Raw genomic sequence first — 18,269 nt, forward strand, 5'->3', positions numbered from 1 at the left:
ACGGACGGACCGTCCACCATGGATCGGCAATTGGGAGAAAAGGCTAACTGGAAACACTGGAAACGGGGCAGAGAAATACTACACATAGTCTGACTCGGGGAAGATCTCGCGTCGCGTGGGGGAAAGTTAATGTCGTAATTAGGGGTGTTTCTCCCTCGCCGACAAGGGCGAAAAAAAATCGACTCGCCACAAGATTCTGCGAGTGTTGCAACGCGCCATGGAACCGAGAGACGTTGTAACTAGCCGTTTTTCCTTTCTCAGGTTAGACAAGTATCAGCGATGGGAAATTCCCTCGAAGCCAAGATTCTTCGATCTCCGAAACCCCCGCAGTCTCAAGGTAAGCGAGTATATATAGACGAATAATGTTTCAACTTGACCGACGTTTCTCCGCAGCGTGGTCGCAATTTATATCTCTGCGCGTCAAAGTTCATCACTCGGACGATGATTCGGGACGCGGGTGTAAAATATATGGTCAAGGTTTAAAAGATCGTGTACTTAGAGAGCTTACGCTCGAGGCTTCGAGGAACGAAACGACGAAGCCAATCTGCTGAATTCTAATGACCTGTAATCCACTTTTTAGATTGAATTACCACAAGTGTTTAAGAATTAACATACCGTTCGCTCAGTTTTAGTTCTTATAGATTTACTCAGACGGTTGGTAGTTGCTAAGTTTTTCGTACACTTCAATCCTTTATAAAACTATCACTGTATAAAAAAAAAAAAAAAGAAAATATGTAGCTGTACCTACTACGGAAAATAAATTTTCCGAATACCGTGAAAGGTTGGAAAACTTTGCCAACTCTCCGACGAATCGATTGAATTTCAGAAGTTGGATCTTGAGTATCAATTGGCTAAGTTTTGGACGACGTGACTTGATTGGTTATAGAGAAGAGAGTCTATCATAAAACAGTCCTTAGCACTGCAAGCGCTGACTATGAATACAAACCTCTTGAGTTTCCTCAAGAACTTGAGCACAAAATATTTAAAATGACAAGAACCATCAATGCGCAAGGTGACTTATAGTTGCGTTGCAGTGCAGTGCAGAGGACTAAGATCGAGATGATACGGGGTGAAAGAGCTCGCTAGCCTGTGATAGTAACTCTGATCTGGAGGATGCGAAAATTCTCGTAGAAAGGAATATAGTATATAGAGAAGGAGAGCAAGAGAGGACTAGGAGATAGTAAAGAGAGACGAAAGGAGTCAACAAAGACGCAAGTTGCTCTCGACTATGCAGCCGATACGGCATGGGTACCTATGTCATAGGTACATATGTTACACCTATAATGCAAGAAGGAGAGTAAGAATGAGAAGAAGAAGCAGAAAAAGAAGAGCAAGTATAAATCTCGCACGTGCCGTGCATTGAAAACGTGCCTATCGAAATTCAAGAACTTTAAACTGCAGAGTAGCGAGATGATACTATAAGTAAAATTCTTGAATATACTTATTATTCCACGATTGAAGATACTCTATAACTCACGATATAGTAAACATAAGATTTTCATAATCAACGGTGTTCGGGTGACCCGATCAATACTTATTTCCATAAAATAGAAATTCAATTACACCAATCATCGTCTCACAGATTTTGCGTAACAAAAATTGCAATTCCCATAAGTGATTAAATGTAGGTTTCAACAGTAGTGTACATCTAAAAAATTACACCATCTACTGCAGATCCTTGTATAATATATACATATACACCTATAATCGCGACATGCAGTAGCAACTACTGACTGTGCGCTCTTTTATCAATCTCCATTGTCAACCGCAGGTGTGTGTAGTAAAGGAAAACTGTTCTTTCCGTTGCAGCATAGCTTTACGTAGGTATGTATACCTATAGTGCCCCTGTAGGAGAATGAACGATAGTTCGAAGTCGTCGACGTCGTTCGTTCGTTCGTTCGTTCGTTCGTTCGGTCGACAGGCCGGAGCGGCATCATCGCGGGGGTGGAGTACGAAGGGTGCAGGCGACGGCACACAGCATTGGCCATATCCCTGTGTGCAGAGATAGAGAGAGATAGAGAGAGAGAGAGAGAGAAAGTCAGTCTCTCTCGGTTTTCGTTAGTTCGTTCGTTCGTTCCGCGCGGCGTCGTCTCCCCCGGTGAGAGAGAGCGCAGCTGGTGGATCAATACGCCCCGCGCTCTCCGTAAGCCGGCGAGGGGTCGTTTCATCCCTCCCCCTCCTCCTCCCCCTCCTATTCCTCCTTCTCCCCCCCCCCCCCCCCCGCACCCACCCCTTGCCTCTCACCCCCTCTCTCTACTTCTCCGTATTTCCCACCCCCGGCCGTCCCACCTACGTCGTCGCCCAGTCGGTTTGCCACCCCTCGCGCACCGGGGGCGACGAGGAGGCTGAGGGATGAAGGGATGAAGGGAGGCAGGGAGGAAGGGAGGAAGGGAGGTCGGGGCGCGGAGGCGCCGCCGCGCGAGCGACGCAGTGCCGTCGGGACGCTCGACCAAGTCGCTATCTAGACTCTCCCTCGTCTCTCGTAGCCGTCCGTTGCCACTGGCTCCGTCACCGTCCGACCGCATCCTCCAACCTCCTGCCTGGCCTACCTGCCTGCATACTTTTCTTCACTAACGGCATACGATACGCGTCTGCATATACCTACATTACCTATCCTACATACAATACGTGTATGTATTACGTACGCGGTTACACGCTGCACGCGTCACTACATATATATATATATATATACATATATACATATATACAAGGATATGTATGTACATGTACATAAATATATATCTATATAGAGATACATATGTGTGTATATACATACGGAGTGTGTACGATAAACGGTGAGAGGGAAGATAAAAGGGATAAAATTAATTGGTAAATAAACAGAAAACTGCTTGAAAATAAAAAAATAAAATAAAATAATAAAAAATCGAGAAGAATAAGACGAAGAAGAGGACGTATCGTAGAAAAGTGGATAACCGGAACTGTACGAAAAGTGGAAGCAGGCTGAAAATTCATGTCGCACCGGAGGAATTTCATCCGACCTCGTCACATCAAGTGACGGTGTATAACGTTGTTATATAGAACCGCAGAAAGGATGGATTTGTCATCGATGTTTCGCCGGGGCCGGGAATATTGTCCTGTCACAGCAGTACACCTTTTCAGAGTTACTGGTGTGGCGGGACATTGTCCTCGACCTCGAGCACACCCGCAAAACCCGAGGAAAAAATATTGGATAAATAAATTTCATAAAATGAATTTAATAAATCAATTGAATCGGAGAGAAAATTTCGTCTCGTCTTGTCTCGTTATGTAGCTGCGGATAAATAAAAGAGACGGGGATTCGAATAAATCGAGAATGATTACATCGAAACGAATTACTAAAACATGGATTTTAAAAACTCATCTTATCATATCGATTTCGACGATATGTACATTCAAACGCAGTGATGTCTCGTTACTTACTGTAATAATCGGTGAAAGAGAGAAAACCAAGAAGGAAATTATTTGGTGAGATCGCGAAATTAAAATTGCAGCGATACATGTATTGATCAATGTGCAGTTGTTAATTACAATAACCCTAATATTCTGTGTAACGTTTACATAAATGCATTGAATTTTACAAGCGAGAGAATCGAGAGATGTAAAAAAAGGGGGGAGAGGGGGTCAAGTCAAGTTGTTACAACGAAACCACCAGAGATTAATAAAAAAAAAAAAACATTAAAAAAGAACAAAAGAAAACAGGGAAAAAAAAACAACTCGCTACAGCGTGCCGAGAAATAAGTGAGAAATAAAGAATTTCTTCGTAATTCCTGAAACGAATAATCGTATAAGAGCATGATAAATCTGAACTTTATAAATAAAATCTGAAAGTAGAACGCGATACAGAGGGATGAAAAATATAATCATCCCTTATTCGGGAGGGCAACGTGAACGCCGCCACAGTCGCTTGCAGGGAGCTTCAGAGCTTCAATGAAAATGGTTTCCGGTCGATATAGGCGCGGCTACTGCCCACCTCGTGGTTGCATCGATCACGCACGCAGACAGACAGACACACACACACAGACACGCACACACAAACACACACCCTACCTGCAGGTGGTCCTACTTATTTCCCGAATCTTCCAAAAGTTTTCACCCCTCCCGCTCCAAGTCGCCTTAAAATCCCCGCATTCGCCGGGTCAACAAGGGTGGAAAGAACAAAATAAAAAAAAATATTCCAGCAGAGAAATTTTTCACCACCGTCCAACGACATTGATTCTTTACAATAATCAAATCTTTTCATCGTGGCGGTATTTTTTTTTTCTCATTTCATTGAATTTTTTCTTTTCAAACCTAATTAATCCCAAATTCCCGATACCCACTAGCGTGCCTGTTTTATATCCCCGTGGGACACGTTTATGGACCGACTAGCCGCGTACACGTGCGTAATTAGAGGAGTAGGTACACGTAATGCACGCGATCCAATTTTGCGTAACGATCGGTTATTCGACTTGTGAGTTTTTTTAGGCTGGTGTGCGTGTGTGTGTATTTTTTACTATCATTTTCTTTTATCATTATTATCATCATTATTATTCCCGGAGCAGTGACATTTTTACACCACCGTGTCAATTATCCCTCACAGCGGGACTGTAGAATGGTTTTAACCTTTCGTAGATTAATACGGTTTGTGTGTGTATGAGTGTGTAAAAGTTGTATATCTACACACAACACACGCACGCACGCCCATATATATATGTTGATGTGGGGAGATGCGCGAAATGTTATAAGAACGTCGACTTCAACCTTTCGTATAATTATTTACCCATCCTCCATTTTGGAACGAACCCCCTGCAGTACGTATATAATATACCTGATGTATATGTACCTACTGTAGGTATATATAAATATCGCTCAATTGTCAACGACCCGTGTGCCCTTATTCATACATATATATATATGTATATATATGTATGTATATAATATACATGTACATATACCTCGTATAACGTGTACGTAGGTAAATACGTTATATATTTCGTATAGACGCCGCGTACAAATACTTGTTCAATCCTTCCGTTGGCAACGCGTTTCTGAAAGTGCCGTGTCCCTCGGTCTTTTATTTTATACACGGGGGTGAAATTAACGATCGTCGAAGAACAATAAGTCAAGTTATAAGTAGTAAGCGAAGAAATATGAATATCGCCGAAAAGGTAATAGTCGCACGTAATTGTACGTAATCGTACGATGTAAAACTTGAAAGGAGGATAAAAGAAAAAGAAAAAAAAAAAAATATTGAAGAGAATAGAAAAAAAAATACGGTTACAAAGTGAGAATTACCCGGATAAAAACGTTGCATGATTGCAGTTCCGTGGATCGGCGAAGATTGGTAACGTAAAAACGCAAGGCTGCTGCAGTTGCACCAGAAAGGGTGGATATGCGTTTTGAATTAAAGGTCGAAGGAAAAGACTCCCTAAAGGTAATGATGGCAATTTATTAGCCGTGGATTAACGTGTTTGGCACGTCTCGGTGGACGCGAGACACACAGAGAGAAAGAGAGATAAAAAAAATAGGGGTTGGTCGCGTTCGGCAAGATTTTCTCTCCCTCGCGCTCTTGAGGCTAGAGTAAAAAAGAAAAAGAAAAAGAGAAAAAAGAAAGAGAAAGACGAGAAGGGGCGATAGAAAGGGAGGCCAAAGTAGAGGGCGCAGCCGCTGGATGGCGCCAGTTCCGCAGGGGCGAAATCCACCCTCCGGACCAATCAGGTCCACCCAGCTGAGCCGCCTTCCCGAATGCCGAAGCCGGGTGGCGCCACCAAATGCGGAGCTTTCAGCAAGAGGCAGGCTGAGGCGATACTGTGAGAATCGATACCGCAGCGACGAGGGTAGCAACCCCTGAACGGCTCGAGTAGTCCGGCTCGAATTATCCTCCCGTCGTTATTCGTGGCACGCGAGAAAAACGGGTTAACGAAAACGAGGATCAACAGCTCTGCGAGGCGTTGTTTGTATATTTAAATACACTGTTCTTTCATTTTCATTTCTCTTTTTCCCTTTCTTTTTTCGTAAGTCGTATCACGTAACCCATAAATAAAATCATCTACGAAATGCAACGGGGACGTAAAAATCCGGTATCTCGTCAAAGACGACGCGGTGTTGCTGACGCTGACGAAGATGCGGATGAAGATGAAGATGAAGATAAAAGTGAAGATGATGAAGAAGATGCTGCTGCTGCTGCTGCTGCTGCTGGTGGTGCTGTTGCTACGAGGACGACCAACAACGTGAGAGAATTGATATGAAAAACCATAAAAGAAAAAAGATATATAATCAATATTCAAACTAAATGAACCACAGCAAGGAGAGAGAGAGAGAGAAAGAAAGAGAAAGAGACAGAGAGAGAGATAGAGAGATGCCAGAGAAAGTGAGACAGATTTTATAAAGTGCCTTATACATAGATGTGTAGACGTAGTATTTATTGTTAGCTATCGACTGCTATGTAGTACCGACTATATCACGATATATATATATATTAGGCGTTTAAATATTGTTATTATTATTGTTATTATGGACATTTGTTACACGTCTATTTATTAAATATATTTAACACGTATATCATAGGTATACGTGGGTGTCTTATAATGTATCGTAGATGATTTATATTTAAGAAGCACATTCGATTATTTATCGTAGATATATCATGTATATCATCCATGCACATACATGAGTATGTATATGTGCATAAAAATTCACCGCAATTTGATTAGTTTGTTTATTTGGTGATTATACTCTTTTCTCTTATACCTATTTTTCTCTACACTATTCTCATCACTCGCATCTAAGGTAATTGTATAATAGATGATATAGATATTAAACGTATAGTTATAGAGAATTTTTTTTTGTTTTTTTTTTTTTTCTTTCTGATCACGGTATAAGTAGTTAACAACGATATATATAGTAGTTATAGAATGAAATTATTACCATTGTTATTAATGTGTGTATACATAGTTTATTTATATATGTATATGTATTTTTATATACTGTTTTCACAATATACGAAAATTATTATCCAAACGACGTTATCGACGCATTTCGACGCTCACGCGATACGCTTTAAATAAATAATTTACTGTACAGAAATTTGTCCACAGAATCGATCTGGCGGATCTCGTAAAACAATTAATCGCTATAGGTCGCTATACGATATCGCCTGTTCTTGAATTAACAAAATTTCGCGAATCGCACCTCAACTTCCAATCGGATCGAATTATTATTCAGTCCTCTGCATAGTTACAGTTGCAATATACGGTTCGAAATACGTATAAGTTGGTAAAAACGACACGTCCAACCCTCCGACGTAACGATGCGTCGCAAATTCAACTCAAAATCAATCTGGATTAAGGCTCGTCACGCACCTGTACCGTAATTTTACTCTCGATTTTTTCCCATCCAGCCAGGTCGTGGATTAAAAAACAAAGAAGAACGTTAAAAATAGAAAAATATCATGAAACTGGTTAACAAAAGTAAAAGTGTAAAAAAGTTACGTGGTCGTAGTCGCAGCATTTCGTATACCGGACGAAATGAGAAATTAATTTGACGCTAGTTCACGGTGCGAAAATATTATAAACCGCAAATTCGCCGTAATTTAAATTACATTCTATTATATACCACTTCGACGTGTCTTAATTCATTTAGCGAAACGAGAAACCCGTAAGACCAAATTAACGAGTAATTTTTTAATAAAAAATAACGATTAATAAAATTTTACGAAATTTATACACCAACATAAGCACAGAGATTCGATCTATAACCGGACGTAGAATGCTCAACCGCAGCTGGTTAAATATGGCCATTACTTTGCAGACATTTCTCACCCCCAGAGCCCCGATCTCGGGCACTTAGCGAGCTTCTACCGTAGGTACTTGGTTCCAGTAGTAACTCTCCGAATGACGAGACTATCGTCACAAAATTGTGTATATACAATCATTTATCTCGCGGCAAAAGTAAACATTTTCAATTTTCAATTACCAAATATCATCATCCCCTCGATCAAATGACACTCTTTGAAATTCCTGTGGCTATAATATTTTGACAAGAAGATTCCTGTATTTAGTTCGTTGTGTTCGAGTAGCGTGAAATTTTTCGAATTCTTTGTACCGATTCCAAAGCTGTCCGACGTCGCGTTAACCGATGCTAATTTTGGGGTGGATTTTTAGGGCTGTTATATAAAATCGGCGTTACATGGAAGTAAGTCTCGATGGAATCGCAGGCCTTTGCCTCCCCGAGTATTCGGCATCGGGCTGATCACTCGGTGTCTTTCCGGGTCCGTCTCTCTCCCCCGTTATTGGATCAATACGTTGGAGGTCCAATTAATCCGCGGAGTGAAGGGCGGAGGGGGAGGATTTCGTATCTCTCGACAGATGGCCGAGAGGAAACACTACACCACGCTTCGACGAATACATCGAACACAACCAGCCGAGTCTCTCTTTCGCTCTATATACGTATATACATACATGTATATGTGTATATATATATATATATGTCGACGGCAGCCCCATTTTTTTATATACCTACACAAACGTATGCACGGGACATTCGGTGTGCAACGTCCGTCACCTCCTCGCGTGACAATCTCATTTATCAATTATATTGTTAGCGGCAGACTAAATCGCGGATATTCGTGGTTGAGAGAGGAACGGAGAAGGAAAGGAAGAAGTGTAGAGGAATAGTTCAACGGGTAGGAATCCGGAATTTGTCGAATGAAAAATAGTAGATCAAACAGAAAAGGGTAGGACTGATGTACAATTTTTATGACTTCATATATAAACCTAATATTTCAAAATTCTACTTAATTATTTACTGATTCGTTGTACTGTTATCCGGTGTCCATTGCATTCCGCGATATACAGGGATCGCTAATTATCATCATTTGACGGTAATCGACGAACCGAGCTCGGCGTTTCAATACCACACACGTAGATTCGATCGCACAGTATTCTAGCATCATTAAACTTCGATCCTGGCTGTATAAAGTCTGAATATTGCAGGTGTTTAGGGGGAGAATGTTTGAATCTTTTAATATCTTAAAGTTTCTTCTATTCTTTACACCATGTAAATCTCTCTCTCTCTCTCTCTCTCTCTCTCTCTGTCATTCTCTCGCTTTTATTTTTATAAAAATTCTCATAATATACCACAAATTTCATTAATATTAGTAATAGCAATAGTAACGATATTAATGGTGAAAAAACCATCGAAAAAATAGAAAGAATTGATGAAAGAGAGAAAAAAAATAAAATACCTTTGCCAAAATTCGTCCACAATCAGGTTTTCTCGGAGTCGATACGATATAATGATAATAATAATTATTGTTATAAGGGGCTCTGACCCAAGATAATTGAACGATTATTATCACTAAGATTATTGTCATTGTTACTATTACTATTATTATTGCAGACATCTTCGTCTTATCTTGGTTATTATTCTTACTCATATTATAATTACTGCCCAACGCTAAAGGGCACCCTTTTACGTCTTTACGGACGAAAATCTGAAACGAAATATCAGAGATCATGGAAGAGCGTTGTGTATAATCAATTACTAAATATATACGGAAACGTGGCTGATTCAGTCGCGATTAAATATCTCCGCGATCAGGAGAATGCCTTGATACGTACCTACCAAACAGATTGGTGAAAAGTAAAATCCAAATTTCAAAAGCCGGAATTGCTGAAGATTTTTCATTATTAAACAACAGCGGAGAGGAAAAATAGCTCAAAAGTTTCAGTTTTATATAAAAAAAAGATATGCACTTTTATTCAAATATCTGCTATTGGACGAAAAAAGAGAGTAAAAAAAAATTGACGGAAACGGAAAAGAAATAGGGGGAGGGGGGCGGCGAGTACTTTCGGTGTAAAAATAAATTCTTCCATAGTTCAAATTTTAATAGTACATAATCAGGGTGGCGACAATCTTTTTCGAATAAAATTCCCTGATTTTTCTCATGAAAATATAATCGAGGGTAACTTTTATAACCAAAAGTTCCCGGATTTGTGCACCTTCGATACATAAATTTCGATTCAAAAGCACATAAAATTTCTCCGTTTCACACAAATAATTAGAAATTAAATAATACAATTTCCAAAAGTCAGCTTAGCTGAATTAACGAATGATAGCTGAAGTTTGAAAAAAATTTATAAAACAAAGCAAGTTTTTCCCTTTGGTCCATCATAATTCCCAGACTTTTCCCTGACTTTTCCCTATTGTGGAAATTCTATGACTATACTTGATTTTCCCGGATGTCACCACGTTGTAGGTATATATATATATATATATATATATATATATATATATATATATATACAGTATACACATCTTCACGTGGCCGCACGTGCGGTTATTGAATTCTTCTGTGTACTCATTCTATAACTTCTTTTTCAACGTTTTGCCCCAATTTTTTTTCTTCGCTTCATTCCGGAAGCAGCAATCTCGTACAAGCAAAAGGTCAAATTCGGATATATATATATATATATACTTCTGGTCGAGCGGTCGTCAAAAGATTCAAATTCCCCATAAATATACATATTCAGCAAATGTAGTTACAGTAAACACAGTAAATAATAAACGATAAGCCATCTTGTCGTGCAATAATTACGACACTAAAAATATTGCGACTATAGGTAAAAGCGATCCTTTTTTTTTTTTTTCAAATTTTCCGGAGAAAGTTTTGAAAAATTTCCACCCATGCATCGTACTTTCGTTCGGTAATTCCCGAGTATGTAAATATTTCGCGGCAATAAAAGCAAGCGTGAATTGCGCGATTTATTACGTGCCACGCGTACAACATCATGAGGGATGAAAAAAATTTTGCGAATCTGAAAATTTAATAACAATAATTGCGAAATACCAGACGTGAAGAGTATATGTATATACGGTTGTATATACCGGTGGTTTATCCACGTGCACACGGTTTTCCCAAGATAAATGAAAATGTAAGCGTAAAGCGGAAACGTATACAAGAGACGCGTGGATTATGCTCGACATGTTATACCTGCGCACACGAAACTTTCATTGGTATGCGTAACAAATGTTTAAGCGTCTCTGATCCGCGTGTATAACAACGTAGGGACAAAATTTGTCCAACCAGATGTGTGTTTGTGTGTGACAAGTTCGCAGCTTTTACGCAAATATATATATATATATAGACGAAGAGCTTGCGAAGCTGAAGGGACAAGCTTTGCCGGATATTTGCTGACGCGATTTCCGTACCGTGCAGAGATGATGTAAAAGTTTTGCACGTTGCGGAATACTCGCGACTAAAATGCGGAATATTTCCAACTCAAAACTCATGGAGAATGTGGAATACGCGTTTTTTACACATTACTTTTATGGTTACTACATTTTTTTAACTTTTTTTTCTTGCTTTTTTTAAAAAATATTTTTTACATCTTTCTGCACCGAGGGGTAAAAAGTAAACCACCGGTGATACACACGCGTGACGCTTCCCCGTAATTTTTCAATAAATTTTCCGATAGAATGAATATTCAGTGATTCTTTTTTCATTCGTTCTTTCTTTTTTTCTTTTTCACCCATGTATTCGCGGCGTTTGGAATTTTCCGATATCAGCGCTCACGGAATGTAATTAATATTCGCTTTATACGAGAAAAACTCTACGACGGTACAAAAATTCATCGAGCTTGCAATTTTTTCTTTTTTTTTTTTTTCTCCTCTCTACCAATAACCAGTTAGTGCGCGGCTGAAAAAATGTCGAAAAATAACATTTCAAATTCCTGCTGCAAATATGACGATATGCAATAATTATAATTTTATCAAATAAAAAAATTTCATGAAACATTGAATACAGCCGTCGAAATTTAATATTCTATAATTCTTTTCATTGAAACAAATGCCAGAAACAGGTTAAAAATATTAAACCTGTAGGTCGAATTATTTCGTTTACTGTGAAACGAACTGTATAAATTTGGGGTAAAATTTCGTCGCATGATGGCGTCGCGGTGCAGGAACGAAACAGAAATTTGTGGATATTCGCGTCGTCGTTTTGTCGTGCAGATCGCAGTCGGTAAGAACGGGACGACATGCTCGCCTTGTCTCACTCAGCTCCCTTTCTTACCGACCGACGAAACTACCCGCTGAATATTACCAACCCTCGCTGCAACCGCCCCATATGATCGTTATTACAACTTCCGACCGAACCGAGTAACGTAATAATGAAACGTCAATCAAATTTCAATCATTGTCAATTTTAGAGTCGATTTATGTACTCCTCAATTTCCCTTTTCATATAAACGTCATATTTAGTAATTGTTTATTATTTTTTCCATACCCTCAGGCGTACCTATACCAAAAATATTTCAGGGTAAAATTTTATTTCAAATTTCACAGCTTTCGGTTCGATCCCAAAAAGGCTAGAGAATATCGATCATGATTAATCAATATGACACGAATTTGATGTAATTTTACCATAAAAATTGTCACATCAAAATTTCATTCTCAATTCCTACATTTTTCTCATTTTTATTGTTGACAAAGCATTAAAAATTGGTCAAATCTACCCCAATATTTTAGTAAACCTACTGGGACGTTTTTTTTTTTTTTTTTTTTTTTTTTTTCTAACCGTGTACAGGGGATGAAATAGGGTAGAAAAAAGGCAGGTTAAATAGGGAGGTAAAATTGTCAATCTCCTCGCGAGGTAAATATTGTCGGGACTCGTTCATCAACCCGGTCAAACGGAATACGCTGACCGATGGCGCGCGGTCGGTGGAAATGAGTTTTCGCAGTTTAAACCAAATATTTTAATTTAGCAGCGTACCTACTACGGGGTGGGTTGGGAGGGATGGGGTGGAGGGCGGTGAGGGAACTACAGAGAGTGGCTGCCGGTTGTTACTGGACGCAGAGCAGATTCGGGGGCGGCAGAGAAGCTCGACTAAATTAAATCAGGCGAAAGTCGTTAGTCGTGTAAACGCGTCTCTCCATGCATGACCAGCGAATTTTCCTCTTATGCAGTTTCATCGTGTGATGCATCAGCTAGTTTCTTTCCGAGGGTCGGGAGAAGAAAGAGAGAGAGAGAGAGTGAGAGAGAGAAATGAAAATCAATTAATTGTAAGTTTGAAGATAAAAACGAATTCCGATGTTTTTTTTTTTAATTTTTTTGCAAAAATTTCGATTCTAGAATCCAGTCACCGATTAACGAAAAATATAAAGATATCGCAAAATTGTTGAATTTTTATTATTTAATTACAGTTTCTTCAACACTTTTTGACATTAAAATTTGTGTATAAGTAAATCACAGAACGATAATGTCACGAGTTAATTATGTTTCCAACTTGACGGGAAAACTTGGATATATATATATCACCACGATTATGTGTAATTGAGGTGAAACCAATCGCCCGAATGTAATGAAAGCCGAGTGTAATTTCACCGAGTAATTGTAACGTTTTTTTTTATTTTATTTTATTTCAAACATGTATTAATTACAACGACTTACCAACGATCTATATCACAAACCATAATTGCTTTTGCACAAATTAACGTTTCAAACACAATTATCAGATAAAGTAAAAGACACTGAAATTTTATCGAAGAATTATTGCCAACGTATATATATATATAGAATTTTTCTCGTTAAAATATCAAATCTTGCCGAATCACGGTTAAAAATGAACCGTTCTTCATTGAACTCGGAGGAAAACTGTTGTTGGCATCGCATTTTCAAACTCTGGCCAAAAATTCGGCCGTTACTTTCTATCGCACGTTGCAACGTGTATTATATATACATACATACAATATATATATATAGGTATAAAATACCGGGAATGAGTTCAACGACGCGTCTACCATGCTCGGAAGTGTTATATACGCATAGGTAGGGGTACATGGAAGTGTGGCCACGAACTGCCGTCTGCTAGTCTATCGATTAGTTTACCGGGCGCGTAGCTGCACAAACAGCCGACGAAGCAAACCGAGGCGGCGATATCACAATCCTGGCATAGGAGAGGAGAGAGGAGAGGAGAGAGGAGAGAGGAGAGAGGAGAGGAGAGAGGAGAGAGGAGAGAGGAGAGGAGCTCAATTGCGGGCAGCAGGTTTTCGCATCGAGGCATTACTCTTGCAGCCGGCGGCCGTCCCGACAGCAACAGAACAACAGAAACAGAAGCATTAATATCGCCAGGATTAGGGGAGGATGCAGGGTGAAGGGTGAAGGGTGAAGACCCGCTGGGATGAGACGGACGCGTCGACGTCCTTCTAGATCTGTTTCTCCTTTTCACTCTTCTTCCAACTCTTTTTCATTCCCCTTCCGCAATTTATACAGAGGAAAAGAAAAATTTCAACCCCCTGAATCGCGACGACCCTCCGACCGACGTTTCAAGTTTTCACACGAATCGAGATTCGGTTCTGTACCATTCTTCCTTGTTGCTTTATTATTTTTTTTTTTCAATTTTTTTTTTGTCACCTTACGAAAGCAAAAACGTGAACATATTATTCACAGAAAAAGAATAACTAATCATTACAATTTTCCTGACTTGTATTACATGTTTATCGTTATTTGTAACGCGCGACGTGTGTCAATTGATGATAACAATCGTCGTGACGAAATATCGCAATACTGCAATTACGGCCTTTAGATCTCCCCCCCCCCCCCCCCCGCAATTATCGCACGACATGTTATATGATCATTAATAATAGTGAAAGTGTTAATGATTTCATGATGAGTTTATCTGTGGAAAATTGCTGAAACTACCCTCGGGCCGTAGAGTAAATATAAATTGTGTTCAAACTGTATATCTTTGGAGTCACATGTGTACTGATTTGCGAAATTTTGTTTGTTTCCTGACCTGATTTTGTTTCATACCGACAGTTTTTTTCGTCACCTTTTCTTACCAAGGTATCTATACTAAAATGTAAAACCGCAATACTCTGAAAATTTTCAAAAATTATACGGACGATAAACTACAATTTTCATTATATTCAACATTTTTTCTTAAGAATCTTAGTATCAGTTGTTACTTGTAAGAGTTTGAAAAAACTACGAAAGATTTTCATTTTCTACGATTATACGTCACGTGTTCGGAGACGAAGAGAAAAAAATTGCATCTTTCGGAAAAAACCAAAAACCCTGTACAATTTTGAAATTTATTCCGCAGTATATACGCTGCGTCGCGAATACAAAATTATTAATCCTTATTCCAGTATAATATTATTATTTATTCAAAGAACCGAGTTCCGGGTGAACGTAGGTACATAAATTGCGGTTGTCGAGGTAAAACCGGTGGCTGCTGCTCCTGCTGCCGCTGCGCTGCAGCGTACGTCTATATGTAACTCAATTGCAACAATGTACGTATATGTACGCACGAATAGATGCAGCTATAGATATTAGGTATGTCAGCGTCGCGACGGTCGAGCATGTATACGGAGACTAGTGGAATGTCATCGGGAATTACAGTAATTAGTGAGTGTTGATTAGAAATTAGGTGCAGCAACACCAAGTCACGCCGCAGTGCACCTATGCATATATGTATACACGTATTGCACGTTATTTGTTGCCTTTGCAGAATTGCCGACACTGTATTAATCGTATACAAATGTAACGCCGCGACAAGCCACCCCGCCATTTTCCTTGATGATTCTGTATCAATGATTCTGTCCGATAAATGATCTCGTTATAGCGATAAACTAAAACGGTATGCAAGAATTCCTCAAGCTGACACAGATGATCTAGATTAGCTCCTTGAAATTTTCGCCAATTAGTCGTAACAGAGATTCGTACCTTATATACATATAAAATGAATTTAATATCGCGTGTAGATACTTCTTATAATTTAGGCAACCTCGCCGTGTTTTCTCTCAATTTTCCTCAATCTTTTTTTCCTTAATTTCAAAGTGTAAGAACTTAACGAAGCGCGACCTGTTCAGCGCTTGGAGAAATATGATATTGAAATTTTGTGTATAATATATAGATAGCTATGTATGTATATTGTACATACATATACTCGGAACTGAGGGAAGATCTACCGATGCAAAATAAATAAAGGAAATGAAGTAAAAAAAAAAAAAAAAAAAAAATATCTTATCAAATCACTGGAATCAAAGGAAACCGAAGAGGGCTGAGTTCGAGAAGAAGATGACGACCAACAAATGGACGCGAGGGGGGGGAGGGGGAGGGGATGGGGATGGGGATGGGGATTCGTAAACCACGGACGGTTTGTTCGAACGAACCGATGAAAGCTGGCTTTCATCCCGCGAGCGAATTACAAACTTCCAACAAAGTGTATATGTATATGTACATTATATGTATCTATGTATAGGGGTAGGTATATAGCGTATAAAGTATATAATGCAGACTCTACGCATATAAATATAGTCGTTGGGATCTCTTTGAATTTTCGTAATGAGGCGGTGTCTCTTCGAGTTTCCTTCTTGTGTTTGTTATTATTGTTATTTGTATTTTCTTCTTATCCTCTCAAGCACGGTGAACTTGAACCCCGGCGAAAAGAATCGTAACGGGACGAGACAAGTCTGCAGAGAAATTAGTTTGACATATTTTATTTGAGTTAAGGAGGGATATATTGCTCTTCACAAACTAAAATATACCTAAACATTATTTAACGAGCGATAAGTTAAATGAAAGAGTCACGCGTTGCCTTAATCGACTCGAAGAGTTCCACCGATCAAACGATATCCAGTCGAAAGTCCAACGATCCCGAATAATCGAGGATGTAAGGAAAGGTGAGAGATAGAGATGGAGGGAGGGAGAGAAGATTGCGGTTGACGAGTGGAAATATCTCGAGCCGAGAAGTAATGAGTTTTGCGAAATAAGACGTGAAGATTAAAGGCTTTCTAAGACGCTGTCGGATATGCTGTGATCCATTCTGAAAATTTAAAGCCATTAATTTATTCAAAGCGTCAAATAAGCTTCGTCGACTTTTACCCCTTACCTACCCTTTTCACCCGTGGCTCGACTCGACTCCGACAGACTGGCAGGTAGGTGGGATGGAAGGAAGGAAGGAAGGAAGGAAGTTGTGTACCTACCGAGGCCAACCGATGAAGGAAGAAACAACCCAAACCAACCCTTATACCCAACCAACTCACGCCAACCCCGAAGAAGTTTTGGGAAGGCCCGACTTGCTGTGCAATATTAAATCAGTGTAATATGTATATATAGGTATATATAGATATATATACACTCATACACGTATATACTTAGGTATAGAAGGGAGATTCGGGAAATTTCACTTTAATCTCTCGCGCAAGATATAACTTCTAGACGGTATAAAGCTTTACCGCCTCATCCACATCCCTGCTAATGCAAAATGAATCGGTTTAATACACGTACCGCCTCCACACTTTTTGCCGCAAGGAATTTATAACAAACTTTACTTTTAGCCCCGATATATATATATACATATATATGTATCTATATTAAAACAGTTTATATTCCTTACTGTAACGTTGTTGTTTTTGTTTTTGTTGTTTTTATAACAAAAATATCGTTACATTTTTTTCACTCTAATTTCATTATCGGCACAGAGAGCTCGAATCTGATTTCTTCGAAAGATAATTAAACTTTCCTTCAATCGATATTCTACGTATTATTAAAATTCAACACAGATACAAGGATATAAAATTATTGTTTTACATAAATTTTCTTTCTTCTCTTTTTTACTCATACAAATCGTCGTTAAATTCGTTCGATGGATTTATATATACAACTTTTTCGTAATTAATTAATAAACTGCGGTAAATTTTCTCGTTAAGTTATAAAAAAACGGTGCGAGGGTGAAAGGAGAGAAAGATTTTCTAATCTGTTTTCGATTTTCGCTTCTTTTGGGACACGATGCAGACGGTATACAATCGACAGACGATATTCGGGATTGATATATAGTTTCCGGAAACCGTGTAATCAAGCTTCCGATAAACTGAAATTGAAATATCATTTCTTTAGTATATAATAAAAATATGATTTGGTACGCGAGGCGTAAGAAATTACACATACGATCATCAATCAACAGGTTATGAAATTCTACCAGTGACCAGTAAACTGACCAACAATATTATCTCTATGTTCAACTATAAGAATATTCTCACCAATTTTTTTTCCTCTTATACTTTGTTATCTGCGATTTTGTCTAAGCGTATTAAGGCAGCATGAATCCTCGCGTTAATTATTCAATTAATTATTTGCCCGCCGGATAGCGGCGAAGCATCAGTTATATATATCGCATAATAATATCAGCATGCAGTAAACCCAGAGACTTGCGTCGTTAATTTTATCTAGCTATGTAACTCTTTATATATATATAAATATATATATATATATATGTATATCTATA

The 18,269-nt window shown here is 38.9% G+C and overlaps 1 protein-coding gene across 7 annotated transcripts in view; it reads right to left on the reverse strand.

Moving 5' to 3' along the window:
- Positions 1 to 18,269, reverse strand: part of LOC124412915 (RNA-binding protein Musashi homolog 2-like) — a 133,294-nt gene that overhangs the window by 3,721 nt on the left and 111,304 nt on the right. The gene's annotated exons all lie outside the window — the stretch shown is intronic.

This window comes from Diprion similis, chromosome 12 (assembly GCF_021155765.1).
Source record: "Diprion similis isolate iyDipSimi1 chromosome 12, iyDipSimi1.1, whole genome shotgun sequence".
Lineage (NCBI taxonomy): Eukaryota > Metazoa > Arthropoda > Insecta > Hymenoptera > Diprionidae > Diprion > Diprion similis.